Source organism: Phalacrocorax aristotelis, chromosome 1 (genome assembly GCF_949628215.1).
Source record: "Phalacrocorax aristotelis chromosome 1, bGulAri2.1, whole genome shotgun sequence".
NCBI classification, from domain to species: Eukaryota; Metazoa; Chordata; class Aves; order Suliformes; family Phalacrocoracidae; genus Phalacrocorax; species Phalacrocorax aristotelis.
Window position 1 is genome coordinate 139844327 of NC_134276.1, and position 25260 is coordinate 139869586.

A 25260-nucleotide genomic window follows, 5' to 3' on the forward strand; every position below is an offset into this window, starting at 1 on the left:
CCAAAAATGAAGGCAGCCCCTTCCAGATATTTGCAGTTCTTTCAGAAAGGCTCTGAATTCTCTAAACCTCTTCAGGCCATTTGATTAAAACCAACTCTAAGTTCTTCTAAACATACAGGCCAGGACTTAAAATGCTATATTGAGTCAAAAAAAGCATTTGCCTCCTCACAGAAAAAAGTGAAAATGAAAGAATAAAATTGGTTGACTATCCAATGTTACTTTCTGGCTCATCTTCCCCATCTGGTGGGACTGATATAAGCTGTGTCATAATTGTAGAGGGAAGGAAGTTTCCATTTTTAGATTAGTTTTGGAATCCAGAATCTTCCCCCAAAAGATGCATTTTCTTTAAAATGAAGAAACAGGTATGTGGATGATGTAAAACGTTCCACTTGAACACAGAAAGATTGCTGGGAAAAGGCACTTCATAAACTGAGGTTATATTAAAATATACATTGCTAACAAGTGGCAAAAGTATGAGCAGAAATGCTGAGCCTGAGAAAATCAATACTGCTAGGCTCACTCTCCTATCAAAGATCTAGCACTGGGGGCCATAATTCAGGTTATTAAAGTCTTTTTTCAAGATTGATTAAAGTTCATTTTAGTAACATCAGCAGGGAACCCTGGCTCCAATGATCTTAATGTTGAGAGTACTAGAGACTCCAGTCTTCCAGCAGAAAATAAAAGTGTGTTCCTCTAGGCCTTCTTGCAAATACAGAACTCATAGTGTATTCAATCATTAGAAAGGCCTGTCAGTGAAAATATTTTTCCTTTAAAAAACCTCATAAAATGAACACTGGGAAATGTTCCCTCTGACTTCTTGCTCAAGCCATAAACTTTAATCATCCTCCTTTTCTTTGCAGATCTCCTGGGATATATAACAACTGGGGAGACCTACTTTTGCAGATTTCTGAGACCTGCCAGTGGTTTGTAATTTGAGATAACTGGTACCAACAGAGGTCTTAAAAGGATATCATCCAGTAAGCCTTTGGAGACGTTAGGGTTCAGAACCCAGTATTGCCTGATGTGCACCTACAGGACTTTCTGAGAGTACTGTTGGGAGTCCCCCTCTATTACTTGCAGCAAGAGAAAGAAAGATTTAATGAGAACAGTTGATGGAAGAGCTGCATTGTCTTCCAAGAGCTCAGCAAAAGAAGTCTTTGGAACAGAGGAGACAGTAAGGTGTGATGGAGGAATGTCCTTTAGGTATGCATAAATTTGAGAGAGCTGGGTTCATTTCACAACTGTACCACATATTTCCTTCATCTTGGGCGAATGCTTGGGTCAGGTTTTCAGAAAAGTAAGTTCAGTTCTCCTGGCTTCTTTAGACACTAAAATAACCAGTCAGACTTTCAAAGGCAAACTGCACCTGGATGTTGGTCTCCCTGAAAACATTACAAGATGAGCTGACCCATGCTGAACGCTTTTAAGTATCTGGCTTCAACTGTTGAGGCTATACATCTGAAAGTATTCACAGCTGTGTTTCACTTCCACACCTGTAAAATCTTAGGTTCCTACCCCTATGAGCTGAGGAGAACAAATTTGTAACATCCATGAACCAGCTTTGAGAATCTTCAGTGGTAAGATCATACAAGCACATAGACTGATACAGGGAATCTGTTTCCTGAGGACCCTTCTCCTACTTCTGGCTTTGACAAGAAGGAAACTGTGATTCTATAAACCCCAAACTCATGCTCAAGAGATGCCACAGGTGGCCAGGGTAGGTTGCTCTAAACTCTGCAGGGAGTCTGGCCTTCGGGCCAGTCGCAGGAATAAGTGGAGTGGTCTTCCTTCCTTTCTTTAACTGAGACAAGTGCCCCCTCTAACATGAGTCTGTGTTGAGTTCCAAGTGTTTGCTATGCAGGTTATTATTATACAGTATCTCATTATAAAGCAGAGATATTCAGATCAAGATCTGACTTCTCTTCCTAAACTCAGCAATGACAGCAAGAGGATAGTTAACCAAACAATTCAGATCCCGGCTTTGAGAGATTAAGACTATGTCAATAAGGACATCTTAATACATCTTCAAGCTCCTAAAGGTGTCTTAAAATACCCTGCATCTGCCATAAAGGGCACTAGCTTGCTTAAAATTTAACTAAAACATTTGGACTTGGATGTGTCAGGATTAAAGGACCCACTCTCACGACCAAGCTCCTGGCATTCCAGATAACCCTTGTAGCATTCCTTCACAAGGAACACAGTGTTTCTTGAACTTATTTTTCCAGAACAATCTGGAAACATTTTAATTCACTGCTCATCAGGGTGAGATAATTGCAGGTGCAATACCTGCAAAAGTTCTCTTTCATCCCTCAGCTGGGTCCAGCAGAAGCCGCAAGTCAAAGGCCTTACCAGCAGGAATTTCACACCAATTGTCTCACGGTCTGCAGCCATTTTTTCTAAGAAATTGTTACGTTTTATAAGTTTGATTTAAAAGACCCATCAGGAAGATCTATCAATAGTTTTCTCCATACATGTACAAGTAGAGGGAAAAGAGATTATTAATGGCAGAGTACCACCCTTAAACTGGGCAGGAATCAAGCACAATAAAACATAAGGTGTGGGCAAATACTTTCAGTCTTTATGCCAAGACACAGCTATATAGGGCTGTGCTCTTGTAGACGCACCCAAGACAGTTACAAGAATTCTACACTCTCATTTTTTTCCTATGGATATATCCACAAGAACATCTTTGGTTGAGGATCATGTATTTTTTATATACATTTTCCATAAAAGTCAACAGTCTTTCTCTAGCATTCAACTCATTATCTGCACTCCCCACATCACCGCATCAACATTTTATTTGAAGTATCAGTGATAGCATCCCATCAAAATTTAATAGCCATTTTCTATAACTGAAGCGTTTCACCTATCCTAAGGTTTATCCTCTGCTTCTTTCAAAATCCTAATGATACTAAAAATAAAATATCTTTCTACAGCATGACTCAAAAATTCATAATATTATTTTCTTCAACTCATGGTAAAGGAAACAGATACAAGGAAAGGCAACAGAGTTCTCTATTCCCATATGTAGCTTTATACTGAATCTTGAGTGTCAAATGAACAGGGCTTTTAAGGAAAATGTCAACAACTGTAACAGTTACATAAGATATAGTTAGAAAAATATTTTGCAAAGAAAAATGACAGTTTCTGTCACTTGAGAAGATGATGTATATTTCAGTTTTAGAATGCAAACAGCCAACATGTGACCTGACATTTGCTAAAGGAAATCAAAGAGACATTCAGCAAGATTACAAAAGGAAAGCATTAATCGTCCTACCTCAGCAGTTCCTCTCTGTACTACAGAAAGATCTGCATAGTCTTCCTCTCAACATTATGCAAAAAAATAGAAAGAGAGGTCACAATAACAGATCTCCCTTTTGGCATTTTGTGCTAACTTGCTCAATTTACGAAGGCCATCTGGTGCTGTTTATGCTGGCCTTTTTGCATTGTGTCTCATGTTGTTCTTTATGGACGAGCATGATTCATGGTTCACATTAACTGTGTGTTTTAAGTTACTTTGCAAGAGAATTTGATGGTTAAAACTGTGCATAAAGAATGTATAGCTGTTGAGGTACACATTCCACACATGACAGAACATAGTGAAAAGGATACCAAATGCAGGGGTGTCCAAATAGGAAGGATGGCAGGTCAGGTGAGCTGGCTTTCATTGCTGGCTCTATTATATACTTCCTGTATGACTTGAAATGATTACACGAGCCCTCTGGGGCTCAGTTTTATCACTTCTTAAATGGAGATCATAATTCCCTATCTCACAGTGATACTGCGAGGCTTATTCATTAATGGGTTCAATTCAGTGCTGGGCAGATGGTCAACACAAATTTTATGCATCACTGAAGTAACATTTAACCTGAGAATTTAAGTGGCATATAGCCTTGTGCCAGTCTCTTAGCAGTCACTGTATAAATATTATACATTCAAATTACTGAAAATATTTGAGACATGAGTTGTTAGCAGTGCTGATTTTGCATTCACAAGTTACAAATCTAGAGGATGACAAATATAAAAGAACATGCTTTAAATGCAGTACAAAACAAGTAAGCGCACATCTCCTTGTAATGGTTATAAATTACAAAGAAGGGAAAAAACGGTACAACTCCTGCACTGAGTGTACAGTGATTTAAATGCACGCATGAAATGATTATTTTGAAGTCTCAAGAATGACCACTGATAGCGTCTAGTAGGATTTCAGTTTGGTGTTGGAAGAAGGGTTGTTTTTACTGGCCTCTGCCAAAAAAACAATTCATGAATGTGACTGCCATTCACCTGTAGAAATATGGCTACAATTCAGCACAGTAATAGGTTTAAAGGTGTATCTTAAAAGATATTTGTAAAGATATAAATACTTTCCTTGCTTACCCTGGCAATCAAACAGAAGAAAAAAGTTCTTTTCGAAACATCTTTTTCAAGGTTTCTGAGGACTATTTTAAAACTTTATTGCCAGAAGTAATCTACCATGAAGACCTAAGCACCAGCAAGAAATGAATCCCCAGTGTGACTGCTATGCATACCTTGTCATTTCCTCTGCATAGATGACCAATCTTCACTTCTTTCCTCTTCTAACTTGGTTCCCCAGTAAGTCATTCTTTCTGTTTCGAAAAAGAAAAAAGAAACAAAATTACAAAATGTGTATGTTATCATTACCAGGGAAACTGTGAGAAACAGACATACAGATATTAAATGCAGGCCTTCCAAAGACTTTTCTACAGGTGAGGAATGTGATTCAATAGAAGGCCAGTGTCCCACTTCAAACTTATTTTGAAAGCCTTAATTGAGGGTAAGTGGGGCATGAATAGCACTTCGTAGAGGGATGGCTTTACCCTCAGGGAAGCACTATGACTTAAAATTTCTGAGGCTACTCAATTTAGCTGCCACAAACCTTGAAAGCTTTAGGTCAAAAAGTCTCCTTTACCTCCACAGTCAAGCAATTTTAAAGAAAAGTTACCAGAAAAAAATATTTCAGCCTTTACTCCTGAATATCAGCCTTGTTTTCAGTCCTTTCAAATTATTACACTGATTAGTAGTAAAAAGATTAACTGTGCTCAGACTAATCTACCAAGCAGAGACATCAATACATCAGGTATAAATTATACATAAAATGTAGTATTCAGCAGTTTCGTCTCAGTAGCCAGTGACACTAACATTTTTTGATAATGCAGTTGTATCAGTAATACCTTTGCCTATGCTTTGTAACCATAGTCAAATATAGAAACCACTAATTACATATAAAAATATATACAGCATGATGAAATGACAATTTTTGTTTTCTTGTATTGTGATAGTGATAGAACTCTGGGGAACATGAACCAACGCTCTAGACAAATTATTCTGGGTCATTCCAAAGAAGTGATGTTTCTGATGACTGTTCTCTGCCTATTCATCAGACCACCTGCTAAATCTATTAACTTCTTATTGCTTCTAGCTTTCTTCAGGTAATTCTGCTGCTGTTTTTCGAAGAAAGGTTACTTTTCTCCATAACGTCCTTAAAATTTGCATATATGCAACAGCCCATCAAATCTCCTTGGAATACTGTTTTCCTCCAAGAAAAGACACCTCCCATTTTGGCGTTTCTCAATCTGTGACCACCATGATATGCAAGTGCTCCACAACCTCACAGCAGAAAAATTATTGCATTCATTTACAGAATAGGAAGATTAAGAGACAGGGAGAGGATACAGCTCACTTTAACTGTCTAAATTAAGATGACAGAATCATATAGAGTGTCAGTAGATACATGGTCCTTCGGAGAGAAATTTGTAGTACATATCTAACATAGGTACCCTGAAACAACCCCTTAGGAGCCTCCCTCTTTTTCTCTCTCCAGAGCAGCATCTTAGGAGTAAAAATTACCTATAAATGCACGTAAATTAAATCTAAATGCAAGTTAATATTCTCTTCTCTGCCAAGTCTAAGAGCAAAGTCCTATAAAGACTTAAGCATTCTAAAAAATAGGTTTAGGTTACCCACTGTGAGATACCTGGCATTGGAATGAAATACAGTAAGGCATCAGAGCCTCCACACTACCTACAAGGAGAGCTAAAGACTTCAGACTGATATTCCCACGCTTGGATATCAGACATGTATTCATACCAATGCCCGTTCACTCCTCATTCCAATCCTCTCTTTCTGTGAAGATACCAATCATGTTAATATTATGACTTTTATAAAATCCACACCCCCGCCCTTTTTTGCTTTATGTCCCAAACTGTTTTTCTATATTTTCCCCCCATTTCAGTATTGCTCTTTCATTCCACAGTAAACCTTTATACTTTTCCCACATTTTTCCTTCGGCAAGATTTTTCTCTCTTTTGTTGCTGCTTCCATAATTCACCTAAGTACTAGAAGAGTCTGGCTTATTTGTCCCAAACCCACCATCTTAGCACTGCTTTCTTTTGCTTTAGTGGTCAGATACCAGCTCCTCTTCTTCTGCTCCTTTGGTGACATAATACTTTGCCATTTAATTTACTCTGAAATGTGCCAGTACATCTGTGTACCATTCTGAAGAGCTGAAGAGCTGAAAGGATTTATTTTAAATTGTCACTCAGTTTATTAATAAAGAAGAAAATGCATGTGCATATTTTTTCCTTAAAACAGAATATAGGTACCGTACAAAAAAGTACACGAAAATAATCTTTAGCTTTGGTCAGGCATGTGGCCAATGGGAACCCAGAAGCAGAAAAAAGTCCAGACACAAGATGGGATAGAAATGCTACAGATAAAGAAACTATTCAAACTTGACTTCCTTAAAGCTGTATAAAGAATATGTGTCGATACAGTGCCATACTGAGATTTTATAGATGTGGTTTTCAGACTATTCCATTATTACAGTAGGCTACAATCCTGCAGATGTTTAGGCATGAAGAACTTTACTCAGTCATGTCAACGTTTTCATGACTGGGTCTTAAATTCCTTCTCCAGAGAGTAAATAAGAAAACCCTCACTCTTAGATTTAGCATAGAAGAGCAGCAGTTGCCAGATATATGTCTGTTGAAACATGCTAATATACACTGTATTAAACTTACACCCATTTTCTGAAATGCACTATGCCCGTGCTTCAAGGACTTACTTAAATATGGAATTAAAATTAAAGCTGCACTTATGTATTATTCTGCATTGGGACATTACTGAACTTCAGATATATTGTTCCTCAAGCAACAAAAATTACCTTCTTTAGCAAGAGCTGTATTTTAACATTGTGAGTAAAAGCAAAAAGAGAAGGCAAACAGCAGGAGTGTGTTAACTACAGTACTGAAGACAGCAAAGTGATACAACCCAAGAACCAGAAAACTAACACTAATGCATCTCTAGAACAGAGAGTAAAATTGTCCTTTGTACTTAATATCTACACACTGAGATAGTTAAGCCAGTCTACATCTAGTTTTAGTCAGTTACAGAGTTGGTGGTTCCTCACTAATCCAATGCACCAAAAAAGGGTGCTAGTGCTAATGATAACCCTCAAGGATTAATGGCTGACAGAGGGAAATCAACGTACCTGTTTTAGCTTAACCTCAGTATATTTTTGAAGGCCAGTAGGATAAGCCATCCTTTTACCCTGGCAGGTTTCAATAAAACAGGATTGCTGAAGTAGGATCTCTGTAAAGTGGCACCACTAATCTCATTTTAGGAAAGTGTTGGCTATGAATTTTTTAATAATTTCGTATTTGCCAAAGACATCCCAGGCATGGTAACTACAGCTGCTTCCTATGCCCATAAGCTCCACAGCCTGACTGCACCTTTACTAAAACACTTCTACGCGAAATGCAGATTTTTATGACATGATGCCGCTTCAACCAACAATAGAAAATTGCTTCTACGGTCAAAGTCCTCAAAACACCCGCAAAGAATGGGGTTTACGCTGAAGCAATATGGAAATAAGGCAAGTCAAAACCATTATGTAAGGAAGCAGGTTACTAAAAATAATGAAGAGTTAGTTATTGATTGTATTTGAACAATCTTGTATTTACTGTAATTGAAGACGAATGCTCATACAATTAGATAATTTGCAAACGTCTGGAATACATGACTTACCTCCAGACTTGTCTGGTGTTTGACAAGACGCACTGTGGTGGCCCGTATACTAAAATATGTTATTGTGACTCCAATCATACAAATTGCAGGTTTTAGCATAAGAATGCCTCTGGCCTATGGCAACTATAGTCCAGGGTGATTTTCCACATGGAGTGTGACTAACTTGAATAACCACAGCACTTCTGCCTATTTATTCCATACACATACCACTTGTATTTTTTCCATAACTACAGTCTACTAATCACGGCTGGAAACAAGACAGTAGGCCAGACAGACCTGTGGTCTGGTCCAGGCTGTTAATTCTGAAGTTCTTAGGATTTTTAACCGAGGAGACTGTGTTTCTCAAAGTTTTGTTTAATATACATGCATATTGAAATTGCCACATACTTCTCAGGCTTTAATAATTCACAGTCAAATACTGCAACATAGTACGAGCAGGAGGAATATCGCTGCAGACGGAGAAGTGCTGAACCTGAAGAATAGCTAATTCAGTTCCTTCAGTGCCGCTCTGATTCACTGCAGCACACTTCACAGTAGAACCGCTGTCTACTGTTAGCTATCAATATCTAGTGCTAGGATTCATACCTTACTGAAAAATACCATGGAAAAAGCTTTGGCACCAAAAATAAAACACAGATATTATCAATTGTGCATTGTGAAAACAATTATGAAAACTGTGAATGCAATAGCAGATGTGCCTGCTTACAGAAATTTTGCTTCACACATAATGTAACAGGAGCCGCACAACTACCAGAAGGGCATTCCGTGGGACCAACCTGTGTGCAGCTAAGAGCGCGTTGCTGGCTTCTGTGTGAGAGCCTCTGAAGATTACCGCTTTGCAGCATCTTCAGACCTGCTTGGGGGAACAATATACTTTCCTTGAGAGCTACGTGAAGCAAACTTACTGCTCTTTTATGCAAAATATGTCAAGGGCCTAGAAGAAGTACTGACACACATGATCCCAATGCATTGGTCAGGAAAACTAAGCTAAATAGCCAGAAAGCACATGGCTCAGAGGGTATGCTAAGATTTTGTTCCTGTGCTGAATCAGCAGTTGTACCTTGGTATTGATTCTGATCCTTTTTTTTTGTCTTTAACAAATAAGATATGTAACTTTTGAGGTAAACCCATATTCTGGAATGTACTGAACAAATATTTCATGAAAGGGGAAAAGTTTATCTTAGAGTCATTTTGCTGTCAAATGATTTATTAGAACTCAGAGCCAAAACAGGTAAAAGCCCCAAGGAAGTGCTGTATCTTTCAAATAATTCAACTGTAAGAGGAGCTAAATTCTGTACACGAACAGGAGGGCTGGGGTTTGGGAGGAAGGTGAGGAGCAGAGTTTTGCCAATCAAATAAAGATTTCCCACACATATGTCAACACAATTCTCTGCATCAATACCTGAAAAAGGAGCTAGCATTAAAGAAATGCACACTTAAAGAGGGTACTAATGAGGTTACTTCTGTATCACAAAGTCTGGATTAGCCAATGAATCTTTCAGACTATCTAACTTGAAAAATAGTGCTTGGCAAAGTCCACTGACATCTGCCACAACTTTATTTAGCCTTCTACATTCCCTGGAGGTACTGCATACGAGTTGCTCGGCAGTATCACACTAGAGCAACTGCAGACGGAAGGGAATGTAGACAGACACGCAAAGTGTTTAAAATAGGAAACACAGGCTCTGTGCTGGGGGCTAGTATAACAGGTGTATATATATATTGGGAGCTTATATTAATGAGGCTTCTGTTACATATGTACAAGGCTGCCGGCAGCCTTTTCAGAAGTAGATGGGTATTTTGGTTAAAGTCAGACAGAGTAACCTCGTAGTAACCTCTAGTCTGGCTCACAGCCACTAGGGAGGACTCTGAAGGACTGTCCCTTGGTGCTGCATTGATTAGATTTCTCCCCATAATACATCCAGTGTTTTTGCTCAGTAACCCTTACTAACAATTGAATCAAGAAAAAAGAGTGAGAGGGGAAATAAAAGCTGATCTCCATGTGAAAATGGGCCATAAAATTAACAAGGTTCTCAACATCAAGTAATTCTGTCTGCTCTACTGTGGCCAGAAAATCAGAGCCTGTAAAATACATAAGCAAGGAAAAAAAAATCAAACAAAAAAATCCAGAATTTGTACAACATTGAAGTTGAATATTTAATCACACAACACCTAAAAAAATCTAAAAGCTTAACTTTCCCTACTAACATTTAAGTATTTCCTTGTCCATGTACTCTACATGCATCATTTTTGAATACTGGTTATGTTGGCAAATGCACATTTTCCACAGTCTTTTATGGTGCTGTTGAAATGTTAATATACAAGTTTCCTAATTTCCATGTCTTGCAGCATCAACACTGCATAGAAAGCACCTTTACAAAAACAAACAAGAGCCACACACTCCTAAAATGTGGATTATAAACTGGGACATAACAAGCCTACAGTGGAGTAATTTTCCTTCTAAGAACATTAGCATCAATGCTCTAGAGTACTATAATCCCAGAACACACTTTAATCTAGTTGCTGGATACTGAAAGCACACCATTGTCGGTTGGACCGTGTGGCTGATTTATTTCAGTGAAGGAAAACTGAGCCTGTCCAGTAGAAGACATTTTGAATGTACACTTTAATTATAATTGCAAACAAATTTTCACAGAAAATTTTCATGTGAATGAGAATTTGCAAATGCAAAGATTCAGGACAAAAATCTCTCAGACTTGGTGGATTCTTTAATGACATTTCAGTCTTTTACCTTTTGCTAATCTGCCTCCTCCAAAGACAGCTGATATTGTCTATAGAAAAGATTGCACTGGTAGAAAACCAGGAACCTGCGAAGTTTGGTGGTAGATTACCAATATTTTTTGCTAAAATGATCCTTAATTGCTAAAAAAGAAACCAAACCCCAAATCATCATCATTGGAAAGACAACTGTAACACTGAATGTTCCAAATAAACAGCCCATTCATTTAAGAAAGGAACACCACTTTCTATCAGTAATGAATCATCTAAGCTCTGAATAACAATTATAACACTCACCTACTTGGTAATTCATGTAAGAAAAACTATGATCTTTCTAATGTAAACATAACCTACTACCAAGTATTAAAGTAGAAAGGATGAACAGGATAGTCATGACTTCAACTATCCACACTGCATGCTAAATGATAAGTAAGTAAACCAAGTATTTTGCAATATCTAGAATAAGATAGGAACATAATACATAGGATTGCTTTAATAAGGCATATGGGAACACAGGAATAATTCATTTGTACCTCCTCTAACAACACAAGTGCTCTCAGAATGGTCTGTTATCCAAAAATTATCAACAGAGATAGCAAGACTGGTATAGCATGCAATGTAATTTTTACAGGTTTATAGCTGTATCTGGATGCCAGACTGTATCTTAAGTATATCTGCTCAAGCTACACGTTATCATAACTGGGACCTGATAAAGTAGAAGCAAAAAAAAGCTTCTTGCTACATGAAAACAGGTGTCTAATATCAAAGGGAAACAATGGTAATGACCTTTAAATACTGGCATTTGTTTGAGGTCTTCTCCGTGAGATCTTTTAAAATGAATGGCTCTGGTAAAGTAATGTCAAGAAGCAATAATCAGACAAGAAATACCCAAGTAAAAAGTCATCACCACAAGAAGACTGATGCTGAACGTTAGCAAGCCTTTTTGCTTCTGGAAGCATGGGCACTGCAATTTTTACAATTTTGTTTAAAAAACTGATCTGATAATTTCTGACCCTTTGACGTTAACAATGGGAGAGGAATAAAAGCTGGCTATTCACCTGGCACTACCTGACATTACTAGCCGCTGATGATCTGTAAAGTCCTTTTGAGTGTCCAAATACTGTGCAATGCTTGCAAACTACTTGCAAAAACTTGCAATCCACATTCAGAAAAGAAAGGTTTTACTTAAAAGAAAAAACAGATCAAATACAAAATAAGCCCAAACATCTTCATGAAAGAAAATGAGATTTTTTCATGGATGTTCTTCACGTGTTTTGGAGCTTAAAACAATTGTGTGGTAAATATATGATACATTTTGCACAAATGGTGCTTCAAATATCCAAATACAACTTATGTTTTTGAGGGCTATGCCCTTCCTATATCCAACATCTCATTTTCAGAAAAGGCTCAGAAAAGAATCACATGCTTAATATACTCCACCATGACAGTCTGTCCTCTACCATTCAATCAAGCAACACACAGAACTGTAGGATGAATTCCAAAACATACACTAACAACACACCCTACTAAGAGGCCTATTAAGACTTTCATTTATGCCATACGTATTTAAGTACGATAAACTAAAAACATATATACTTATAAATTTATCTGACATAAACCTGCAGTAAGTTACAAAAGTGTATCAACATCACTAATAATGAGCTGCTTCCACAAACCTCTGAGAAATGTAGAGCACAAAATTTTGTAGTGAATCTACATGATTTTTGATCCCCTCCATTGCCCTGGCATTTAGAGAAACTCTAGGCCTTTCCCTGGCTTTGGGCAGAACAACAGCCAACAGCCCTTCTTAGAATTGCTGGAGAGCTGCAGACCTTAGCTGAGAGATCCCAATAGACAATTATTAATCTATTCAGCTGTAGGATGCATTGTTTGTATGTGTGCTCTGCTGGAGTACATCATGTCTGCTATTTTAGAACTGGAGTATTCTATACAGCATCACCCCCTGAAGTTCACTATATGCTCCCATGTGCCATGAGGATAACAGAAAGGATGGGGCAAGTACCACTTTCAGTTTCTTTGTCAACTCTGAATACAGCTTGTGATGTTACACTAATGAGACAGAGGCAGGTCATGGAAGGTATGTGCAGAGAACTCACCCCCAAGTACTTAACTACCACACAGAGAAGTCTTCCTTTCTTCTTGGAGCGTCTGTCTACAAGCCACACTTTTGTGGCTCACACACAGTAATCTGATGTACAAGAGTTCAACTAAAAATAGATGGCAATAAAGTTCTGCCAAAAGAGGTGCCTGCTCTGAATCGTTGTTTCCAAAAACTACGTGTGGAACCCCAAATGGCTGCTTTCCAGATGTCAGCAATGCACACATATCTCAAGGAAGCAGTGAGACATGCTTGCTGCCTGTTAAAATGAAACATGTAATGGGAAGGGACCTAGCAGACCAGACAAACACAAAATATAAGCCCTCCTTATTCTTACTTTAAAAAAAAAGATCCTTTGAGATATTGCCTAAGATACGACTTATCAAATCAGTAAACATGTTAAAGAAGTCTTGGCGTGAATGTTTGTATTCTGCTTGCTGAGGCAGCTGTCCCTAGGAAGGATGTATTTATATGTAAAAATCAGAAAAACATGCTATTACAGTTATGAATGCATAAGGCTAGGAAGTGCTATCATAAGCTGCCTTGTAGTTCCAAGGTGGTTATTTTGAATTAATGGAAAAACACTTATTAATCCCCCAAGGAACCTAGATTTCAGACACTGAGTAAAAAATGCTCTTCTGTAAGAGGAAAGCAAACCTTATTAACTTCTAGCTACACCTTCAGAGAATTGACTGGAAATCCAGATGTCTTGCCTCTGTAAACTACGGTCTAACTCCAGATCATTTGTGCCTTTGTCTCCAATTTCACCTCAACTAAATCTGCTTTGCGTTGTGTTATTTTTTGTTACATAAATACCTATTTGTGGAAGCTACCGTTCAACTGAAACTGAAAATCTCTTTCAGAACTTCCCCCTTTATTTATTCTTGGGGTGACAAGAATATTTGAAATTAATTCATAAGTCATGTCAGATCATTTTGGGCATTTTTGGTCCAGTGCAATGGTCCTACCAGTTTGATGACTGAGAACGCCACTGTTTCTTGCTGATCCTTTAAAAAAACCAAAGCCTTTGATCAATACAATGGGTAAGGGTCAGTCTCAGAAAATGAGTGATCCAAGATCCAAAAGCTCACTGATGAGAAAATACACATGGAAGTGAAAATATAGGTAATATAGAGGTATGCCCTCACTGTATTCAGTTAGTTGCTGGAATATGGTGCTGATACTTTTATATCCAAGTTGCGTTAAAAATCCTCCCAGTTAATATAACGTTAACACGATTGAGTCATGTAGTTCACATTTTATTAACTAACAACAGTGATAGGTATATTTGCAGCATATTGGAGGAACTTCAAAGTAATATATAAGCACTAATGATAAGGAAGCATTAATCCTTATTTTGCAGGTGAAGAACATATGTACTTGACACTTCTGTGCTTTTATGTGAATCACTGCGGCAGAGGCAGAAACTGAACTTGAATTAGCTACAACCTCTACTGTATCTATATGAACAGTTTTCTGAAAGAGCATGGTAGACATAGGAAGCTGTCCTGAGAAGAAAACAGAAAGATGTAATTTTCAGTGTAATCCTCTTGAAAGTAAGTCTACCATCTGTATGCAACCCCTACCTCCAAAGCCAAAACCAAACCCCAACAAAACTCAAGAACAAAACAGTACATGCTGTATTTCTAGAGAGAACTTTAGTCAGGTGTGGCAATCTCTCTGTCCCTGCTTGCTCAGTCCGTAACAGCAATCGCCCATCTGGCAACTGGTCTTGTTTGGAGGACTTACTCCCTGTTACGTAATTTCAGATTTTTCTTGCAGCTTTGAGATTTTGCTGTACATGTATGGGTGAGAAAGAAAGGAAGAACAACTCTACAGAAGGAGTTTCAGATGCTTTATTTTTAATGCCGTACACACCGTTTTCTGAGGTGTTTGGCACTAAGGGTGCAATGTATTAAAATGATTGATTGATTGCATTTTAAAAATAGAAGTACTGTTCTGATACTGGGATTAACTATTATCATTAAGATATGGCAGAATTTTAAACAGCTTTGAGGCTGCACCCTACCGTGAATGTAAAGCGGCCTTCCCCATCCCCCCTTGCCCACATTATACACAAAACCCAGATTTTTTCATAAAGGAAGCAAGTAAATGCCACTAACTTCGCTCCTCACACAGTGAGTACTGTATCCATAAGACCACAGTAACAACTCTATAGTGTCCTTTCAATTCCCGTCATGCATTTTTAGTTTGCTTTCAGCAAACTTGTAGCCTCCCCCATTTTTTTTCTGAACAACATTATGTGTTGCTCTATGGGAGAAGCTTAATCATAGATATTTTGAAGGTTCTTATTTTTAAATATCCTATGTATTATAGATCAAATCTTGGTTATCAAAGGGGCTGCAAATGATATTTTGAGTAAATGGTGTAATTTGGTGGCCCAGTACAGTACAAGCAGGTTCTGATTCAGAGCTGGGTGACCGACTGCAGCTAGAGGGAGATCCTGCCAGAAGCACGTTTGTGCCAATAGAAAAGAACAGTTGATGGCATCTACCCAAGGTCAGCTCCTCAAATTCGGGAGCTGGTTTTCTTCCAGACACTGTAAAGTCGCTTGTTTAAATGCAGCCAGTCGGCAACAATTAAGCATCTAAATAAAACATGCAGATTTTGTACTCCTTTTGAAATCTCCTCCATGCCACGCTGTTTATTTTCTATTTCTCACAGTCTTCATTATCCAACAATCAGGCTACAAAATGGCGGTCAGAGTGAGGCAGACATTTTGTAACTGTCTCATTAAAAGCCTACAGAACAATGAAAATGCGCCGAATGAAAAGAAGCAATCCGAGGAGCCAAAAGGAGCATGTAGCATTGCGATGACTGAGCTTCTAAGCAAAACCTTTATCTTATTTTGTAGCAAAGTTAAAACAAAGCCGCACTGAGAAGCAACCTGACCGTATTTTACCCCCGTGCAGGCAAAATACAGTCTAGCATGGCCCTTTTCAAACACTTTCACTTCAGTGAGTACAGCTCGCCACCTATCTGAGCAAAGGCTGTTCTGTGCCCCTGTCTACTGTGTGCCATATGGACTCAAGACCACCCATTGACAGTGACTCAGTCACTATAATCTTAACCACATTCTTCCCTTGAAAGTCCAGACACTAATGTTTTCTATTACAGCTCCAGGAACTTTAGAGTCTTTAGCACAGCTTTTAAAGCACTTGCAACAAAATCAGCAAACAAACATTTAACAAATGGAGGCTAACTCCATCTCTGCAGACAACTTTTCATTCAATTTTAACTATCTAATGTGAAATAAGCTAGGGACAGCAAAAGCAGAACAAAGGAATACCATAGCTGATAAAAGCAAAAAACCCCAAGAATTAAGAAGAATGTTCTTTTTTTTTAATTGTCTGTCCACCAGACTGCTCAGAAGTATTAGAAACTGGTGTATCCTAACAAGCAAATATGCAAATCTTTAGAAAAAACTGCAAAGCACATACTACTCATTAAAGATTTAGGTACCTGCCAAATTTCAGATTTTAAGATTCAGACATTTTTACACTGTTCCCTGATGAGGTGAAAAAAATCAAAACAAAACCAAAAAAACCCCAAACCCAAACCTACAACAACTTTTAACACACAAAAACTATGTTTTTGTTACCTTTCTATAAAAAAAATATGGCTGAGGGAGTTTTGCTTACATTTTTTAATGATACAAAATGACCAAAGAGGCTGGGCTAATGTTATATTTGAAAAGGCAGATATAGGTTTAAAAAAACCCAACACCCTGGGATTATATAATGAAAAAATAAACATTATTAATATTAATGCGTCTCTGATTTTAAGGGACTTAAACCTATAAAACAGGTAAGGAATAATTATATAGGCATGCTGAAAACACAGACATTACACAGATAAATTGACATTTGAAGACGTTAGGCTAAAGCAATGCATCTCTGTTCCCGCTTCTCTTTTCTTACAAAGACTTGCACTCCAGTCTGATGCTGCTACTTGATATTCAACAAACCAGGTCACAAAACAGGCAACTGAATGGGAAGAAATGGCTGGCATTCAAAAGCCAAAGTTAGGTAACTCTTCCCAGAGTGCAGGTGGCAGAATAAACCAGCTACCTGGAAAAACAGCCTGGAGAAGCTTATTTTGAAACCCTATCTCTTGGTGGTAAATGGAAGAAAGCTCGTGTGCCTGACTCTGTTGAAAGAAAACTACTCTGAGCCCCCAGAGAGAGCAGGGTAGAATGTTCTCAGAAAAGGGAGGAATTTAGCTTGCAGTTTACATACGACTGTGACACATTGGCCAATAGCATGGCACCTCTCTGTGCTTTTACATGTGAGAAACTTCCTAGCTACACACAGAGCCTTCCCTTACAATCAAGTAGGAGATACAACAAGTGAAAGCTGATTTGTTTGGGCCATTTAGACCTGTAGGATATATAAAAGGAGAGAAGGAGAATTATTACCACAGCCTGCACCCTCGGCAGAGCCAGAACTGCCCAGGACAGGAACATGTGCAATGCTGTTAACATACGGTGGAGGTCCCACTCCAGACTGTGCTACAGCAAGCCCTGAGAGATGCTGTCTGAAGAGTCCAGCTGCTAAACAACCCCCTCCAGTGCTCACGTGAAGGCTGTCTCTTACAACACAATATACCCCTCTGTGTTTTATGGGAGATGTTATTTCTCAGAGACATATTTTGCAGTGTCCCGTATCTTTGCGGAGGGGCTAGCAATCTGCCACACTGCTGTGACAACAGGTGGGACAGCTCTTTCAAAACTTGAACAAACCTGCGAAAATCCAGATGCCTGCCAAGCTTACTACACAGATGCTACTTTCAAAGGTTATGACCCATCTCTAAAACCATGGATTAAAAAAGCACTGTTGATTACAGTTGTCCTTTGCTTTTGTTACAAAACCCCAAAATTGTCGAAATAATTCTGTTACAAACCTGAAACAGGCCAAAGTTCATGAAGAAGCTCCCTAAGGGTCGTGATCCTTCAGAGTTAAGCTAACTCCAATCTGAGCTGGGAGAAAAAAAGCTCTAAGTTAACACAAGTTTTTACACTGGAAGTGTGGGAAGCTCATGATTTGACAAGATTTTCTTGCAAAGCCAGGTGAAGTTTAGTGGTTTCTGTGATATTTCACAAAGAGTGTCTGGGTGCCTTTGAACTTGAAACTCAAAGCAGAATCCAGCAGCTGCAAACTTAAACACAGCAAGACAAAGATTAAGAAAAAAAATGTCTGCATGAGCTCCTGGGAAGAATACACTGAGTTTCACCTGCTGACATTTGAAAAAGCAGAAGTCTACACACCCTACTCTTCAACTTCAATTTAAATAAAAACATTAGGGAGGTATGGTAGAAGCACAGCTGCATGACACTTTTGACTTAGGTAAGTGAGGTACCTGTGGGTGGACTGCAGAGTCCCTGTTAAAGTTGCTGCCCACTGCTGTTCTTGCAACTACTCACACTGATTTCTAGAAGTTACGTGGTGCCATCCCCACAGGCTGTATCACAGCCCCTTTTCTAGAACAACGAAAGCTACCAAGGCTTGCTTTCAACAGTCAGAAGGGAATGAAAGAGAAGTTGGTTCTAGCTCTTAAATTTGGAGAAGTGGAATTAAGAAGGCAAAACAATCACATGGGTTTAAGGTTTGAAGCAGTATTTTTCTTCAAATATCACTTTTCAGTCATCTCCTCTACAAATGCCAGCTTTCAAGGCTGATGAAACAAATGGCTTGGAGTCACTTCCATGAGGAGTATTATGTTAGTTCACAACAGTGTAAATCTCTCTGCTATTTGGCATCTGTTAGCTAGCTGATGCAGAATATGTTGAGCAGCCACAGTCTTCTGGTCACAATAAAGGGTAACTTGTAAGCAACAGAGGGAAATCACTGTGGAAGCATACCATTGACATGCGCACCAGTGGTCTACAGCCACATAACTTATCAGCTTTGGTTTGCTGAATGTTAGAATAGGAATAATCGTATCCTGTAGGGGACTTATAATATTTTGTATTTTGAAAGGGCTTTTCTTAACAACAATGAAAACAGGACAATTTACCTGCAGCACATACAGTTGCAAGAGAAAAAGTGAAAATTAACTCAGGCATGCAGGAAACAAAAGAAAAGTAAAGGACTGTAAGTGGGAAAAAAAGGAAGGTAAAACAGGAAAGGAAAAGCGAGATGATTACAGACAGATGAGGATAAAAGATTAAAAAACAACCTGCAACAATTGGGAGAAAGGTTTAGAAATCATAGTGAAAATCAGGTAATGGGGATAAAAAGACTAAGCATGTTAATTATGGCACATTTCTTTGACATATTTTTTTCTCAAGTGTAGTAAACTTTTTGAGCAGTAAAGAAATATTAGTTTTGTTTAATTTTTATTTACTGTTAAATCACGAGAGAAAGAGAAAAAAAATCCTAAATTTTGTCAGCACAGCTTTGGTATTTCAGGTCCCAATTCCTTGGTGAACTATTCCTTAACCACTTGTAAGTCCTGGAAATAATATCTGCTGATAGTAGAATAATATCCCCTGTCCCCCCAAGTCTCTAGTTATCCTTTAACACAGCAAAACTGTAGAAAATGAACAATTTGTATTAAATGGTTAGTCAGATCACCTCAGGGTCACTGCAGCATCCTCCCCAGTGTTGTAGTTTCTGCCTATCTGACTGAATGAAGTTTTGGAAAAGAAGGGCAGAAAAATATTTTGTGGAGAATCACAAAGTATCGCATCTGGCTTTTTATTATACAGTTCTGCATCCTATTTTGACAAATCTACTTCCTAATGGAGGAGCTTAATAGTTATATAGACAAGACAGTCAAAATAATACAGCTGTGAGCATACAAGTGCTGTGGTTTTTGATTGTGAACCTGGATAATGCTAAAGGTGTAAAAATCATCCGGAATAAAATGAACTACAGCAACAACAAACTCCAGACTGCTTTCCTTTGAGTTTAAAAATTACTGGATTTACCATTATGACCTAATGTATCTCTTTACATACATGCCTCTTCTCTTCATCTTTTATGTAAGACCAGTTGCCGTGACAACTAAAAGAATTGTTTTAATAAATGTCCCCCTATATTTTAAATGCTGCAGGTTCCTGAGACAAAGAAATCCACCGTACAACTACAAAGATACAAAATAATATAACACAAAAAGAAGCCGAGGGGGGAAAAAAAAAAAAGAGAACCCTGCACAGCAAAAGAATTCTGCATGGAAGTGGTATTTCTGGTCCACACTCCAAGCACAAGCTTACTGCTTATTATAAGCTTTATTACTGATACTTCCTACATCCATAACTTCCTTCTGTGTCCCCATGGCAGACAGATCAAAACTTGTGTCTCTTAATTGGACTCCAATAAAATAAGCATAACACAATGCACAATGCAAGTATTGTGAGGATACAGTCTTAAATGCTCAGAGTTCTATACCTACTGAGACCAAGGCACCAGTTAAAATCTGACGTGAAGTAGTGATGAAAGGCTCATGAAGTGCAAAGGGAGAGCAGACCCTGTACATCTGAGCAAACAATCCAAACAAGACTACACAGATTGCCCAAAGGAGGTACGCCTTTGCAGGAGCAGGCCCTTGCAGAGTAAATAGCAATCCTGAAGTTTACTGTTGATTACAGAGACATGGAAGTGTATTGGTCAGTACAAATAACCAGAGCCTGGTGGAAAATTCTGGGAAGGAAGATGGGAACCTCTTGGTTCACTGGAGTGAAATGCTAAGTCTCTAAATTCTCCCTGCATGTTGGCATTCTTCAGATAAGGACTTCTGTGTGCTTTGTGCTGGCCTGGAGTGATTTCTACCTATTCCACAAAGTTATCCAGACCACTAATAGTTAACAGAAAATGTACAAAAGAGAACAATCACTCATTGTCAAGGGAGATGAAATTAAATATCCCAACAGACATTCCTGTTCATAGGACATTCTGGCCAACAGGCTTCCTCAGATACTACAGTGATAACAACACAATTAGTTTCATTATTAATGCTAATTCAATGGGAATTTAACTGAATAAATAGTTCAAATTAGCAATTTCTTTTAGGAATTCTGAGCTGGCGTCAGTAACATCTGTCTCTCTGTAAAGCGACAACAGACAGCTTGAACTTCAGGTTTGCCTCCTCTGCAACATTAGGCATCACATTACTAACCCAGAGCTAGGTAATCAGTCTCCTGCCAACCTTAATGAGTTTTCAGCTACCTAAGTGGGCTTCAAACTAACAGGCACAGGTAGTATTAGCAGCGGTGTAGTCACTGCAGCATGGTGTTTGCAAGGGACTGGTTTATCTGCCTTAGAAGCTGACCTCTTGTACTGCTGCATCTACACAGTGTCTGGGACCCAGACCAGCCAGCCAGAACCTGGTTTGGGTATGTTCTGCTAAGATATAGTTCTGGTATGGGCTTCAATCTAGTTCTTACTTATATGACAGTGACTACACCGAAAAACAGCATTTGGACTACCAGGATGATTTGATTAGCAGCACAGCATGACTGCATTAGCAGCTGATGCACTGTGTTAACTCAAGTTTGAAGTCTCTCGCCACTTCTCTATTGCATTACCAATTTAAACATCAGTAGCACTTGTTCTTCAAAACAGGCTCCCAAAGGACTAGACGACTCAAGTGAAAAATGCCACTCCTCAAAACTAGAGGTGTTTGTGGGTGAATGAAGGTAAGGTCCCAGTAACACCTGAGTCTGTAGTTAGCACTTCAGCAAGGACAGATCTTTATTTTACACATGCACACTCGGAGTTTGTAAGATATTCACACTCTCTTTTTCCCTCCCCTACAGTATTTATTTTCTGAAATACTTTTAGGACTGCGTAATTAACACCATGTTTCTGATTTTATACAGGAGGTTGCTTTTTAAAGATATTTTGAAGCATAAATTCTGCACAAACTATTCCATATACTTTTTTCTACTTTTAAAAGCTTCCCTCTGCCACTTTACCTATTTCTGACTAGGAATCACATACAGATTACCTAGTTTAGAATCATTGTTTACAGGAGTTTTATATTCAAAGTTTCCATCTTTTAATCCTTCACAACTGTGAAAGAGTTAATCTCACATCTTAATGGGAGTTTGCCCTTAATAAGAAAGCATTAAAGCAAGCCAACAATAACATGCTAAATGAAGGCCATTCTTTTGCCTTTTGTCAATATTTTCACAGCAGCAAATAGATCAAACACAATATATTTTTAAAGGCTTTTATTTTTTCCCTCTTTGTAAATTATAAATGCTTTGGTATATTTAATTTCAAAATGAGTTCCCTGCGGATTAGGCTAACACGATGGATTAAAAAAAACCTTCCCAAACCCTGCAATATCTTAGATGGAAAAGTACACAGAATGTTCTTTTCTACTTCCTCCTGCTCATTTTCTAGCTGATCTTCCTTCCCCTGCACCTAAAGACCAAGCTGTCTGTGTAATCCAAATGGTTTCATAGTCCTATTCTGAGACTTCAGAACACTATAACACGTATTTTTCTAAATAAATGAAGGACTTCAGACTACATTCAGAGGAAAACACTCAAGTGCCTAAATATATGCTACACCACGCAGATATAGTAGGCATATTCACATGGGAAGAGGTAGAAAATTCCCCCCTGCAATATGAACTCTGCCTGTGAAAAACAGAGGGAATACCTGCATTTTGTGACAGTCTGCGCAAGCACTACTTGGTGTCTATTTGTGGAAGAAAGGTTTGAAATGTGTTTGAAGACCCAACGGACTGTTAGTCTTGAATCTCTACCAGTTTGAAACCTTCCTAAGCAAGGTCAGAAGACAATTCTACCCAGTGAGAGGTATTTGTAAGACCTGACTAACTTCTCCATGCAAGGGCATTGGCCAGACTCTGAAAACATTCCTCTGGAATACTTTCTTGCCAGAGGACTTGAATGTCCTTTCTCCTGTCCTTCTGTCCTTACTGGTTATATATGACCAAGGGCTCCTCAATGACATGCAGAGTACAGCTGTTAACAACTGCTTTAACATATGGACACAAGCTTTCTGTTAATGTGATAGGTTGGGGCTTGTTTCCCACCCCGCATTAAATCTGTCTGATGAGAAGTCCTTTTCCTGGAAAAAGCTTTTGTATAAACAGTGAACTCTGGTCCAGTTGCACATGGGAGTGAAGGCAGCAATGGCAGCCTGTGGCAATGAGACAGCCTATGGATGGGGTTATATCACAGCCCCAGTCCAGGGGGAGGTCCAGGCTGGACCGCCCTCCTCCTTCACGCAGCTGAATCAGAGAATGGAGTGTTAAAACTAGAAGCAAAAGTGACAGAGAAAGCTTTCTGTTTGATAAATTACCAACTCTTCCGGCTGGCCCCAGGCAGCTGTAATGTCTACCTGCACAGAAAGAACCCGTCAGGAGAATGCCATGAAAACAGCCTGGGGTCACCACTTAGGTGTTTGGTGCCTCACCTGGCCCTTGTCCAAAGTGAGTGTGTCCCTTCTAAAAATTTTGCAAGAGTGGTAAAAGTAGTGACAAATTACTTACAAATGGTATCCTAAGTTTTAACAAAGTTCTTTGGAGAGAGGCAGGCATGCAGAGTGAACACAAATAATGAATGCCAACTCTCAGAGAAACAAAAGTCCCAGTTGCAGCTCCAAAAGATCATGAATCTCAGCTTTAGCATGGATGCAGTTTTGGTTACTTACCACGTATTTGAAACAATTGAAGTGGTTTTTTTCTGTGTTTATTTTGGAGCTGGCTATTTTTAAGGTCACAGTCCCTGCTAAGGGAGGAAACTGTGTCTCTAGGGTATTGGGAATTAAACAGAGGAAAGAAAAAGGCACAGAGAAAGTAGCTGCCTTACAGAGAGAACTCAAATGTTTTGTTTCCTTCCTTGCTCAGTCTGTAGTCAAAAAAGAACTTTACAGTAAACAGTAACTCATGCTTCTTTAAAAAAAAAGAATGTAATTCTGAATTTCACAGGAATTATTTTTTAACTTTTTCCCTCCTGGAATCCCTGCAATATAAAGGGGCATTACAACTTGTTGATCAGTTTTTACAGCTTCAGAAGTTAGGCTTAACCCTCTCCTGTCTGTGGTGACTTATGTCCTGGGACCTATGTCAAGCCAAGGATTTTGTGCAGGAGATAAGTGCCGATGCAGAGATACAAATGGGAAGGTGTGGGTAAGGCAGCAAATGCTTTGAGAGCCTTGGAAAAGCCAATCGAGACAGAAATCAGCCACTGCAGAAGGCACATATTGCGCTGAGACCACAGACTTCTGTGCCAGGAACCAGAGGAAACCAGTGCCGAAGGAATGGTGCGGGAAAGGACAGGAGCAAGCGAACCGAGAGGCTGCAAAGGCAACCAAGGCAATTCTACCATGGGTAAGTGCAGAGCCTACTGCTATCAGCCTGCAGTCTGCTCTGTCCCTGCTCCAGGAGGTCACAGAAGATGTTACCACAGCAAAGCTACACCCCCTATCTGACAAAGAGAATTCACTCCAGAGTCTTAGGTGTTAAATAATGCAAAGAAGGATCAAAGCCAGCAGCTATATGAAAAGAGGCTTCTTTCATAACTTAATTGCTCATTTGCAAAATACCGATGTCATTTATTTAAGCAACTATGACCTTTTTTGATGCACTGGTAATGTAAATGCTCATGTGTGGGTGTCAGAAGAATATAATGATAATAAAATACTAATACCTTCGATCAGGAGTTGCTCAATTTATTTTGCTGAGAGAGCATCCTTATAGAAATAGACCTGTATTGTACCTCACTGAGGCAGTGGTTACAGCTGTCTCCAATTCTGTCCCACACTCTGCATTTGCAAAAAAGAGAAATGGATTTGGATGCATTTTTCAGATGTCTTTTTCTCATGTGCATACCATGAGATTTACACCAAGATTTTGGGAATCCCTCCTTTTAGCTAGTCTCTGCTCTTCTTCTTGTATCCCAGATTATGGTAGATGTCAGGTATATTCCTCCAACTGTAATGTCAATAAGCACTATTTTCAGGTGCATGAGTTGTTTTTCATGGCTCTAATTAAACAGATGAAGCATGTACAGGCAGGGAACAGCATGTGCACACCAGTCCAGAAGACATGTACTGTCAACTAGAATTGGTTAGGGAACAGTGCAACTAGAACAACATCAAGAAGGCTAGCAAGTGAAGGAAGACATTCCCATGCCTTAACAGGGGTACAACACTAGACATAATCTGTTCCTTACTTACTAAGACATCAGCAGTTAAGATACAATGATTAAGGGAAAGACTCTAGTCTCTACTTATTACTTGGACCCAACTGGGATAAAGAACACCAAGAAGTGCAGCAGTTATTTAAATGTCAGATTATAAGAAACTCTGGGGGAAAAAGGCACGGGGTGGTAGATACAAGAGCTCTTCAGAGTGCAA

At 38.8% G+C, this 25260-nt stretch overlaps 1 long non-coding RNA gene across 1 annotated transcript in view; it reads right to left on the reverse strand.

Moving 5' to 3' along the window:
• LOC142065796 (uncharacterized) overlaps positions 1-25260 on the reverse strand; it is a 110326-nt gene that overhangs the window by 13814 nt on the left and 71252 nt on the right. Inside the window, exon 7 of the long non-coding RNA XR_012663540.1 lies at positions 4530-4607. This is a non-coding gene — a long non-coding RNA (uncharacterized LOC142065796). The remainder of the gene's footprint in view (positions 1-4529; positions 4608-25260) is intronic.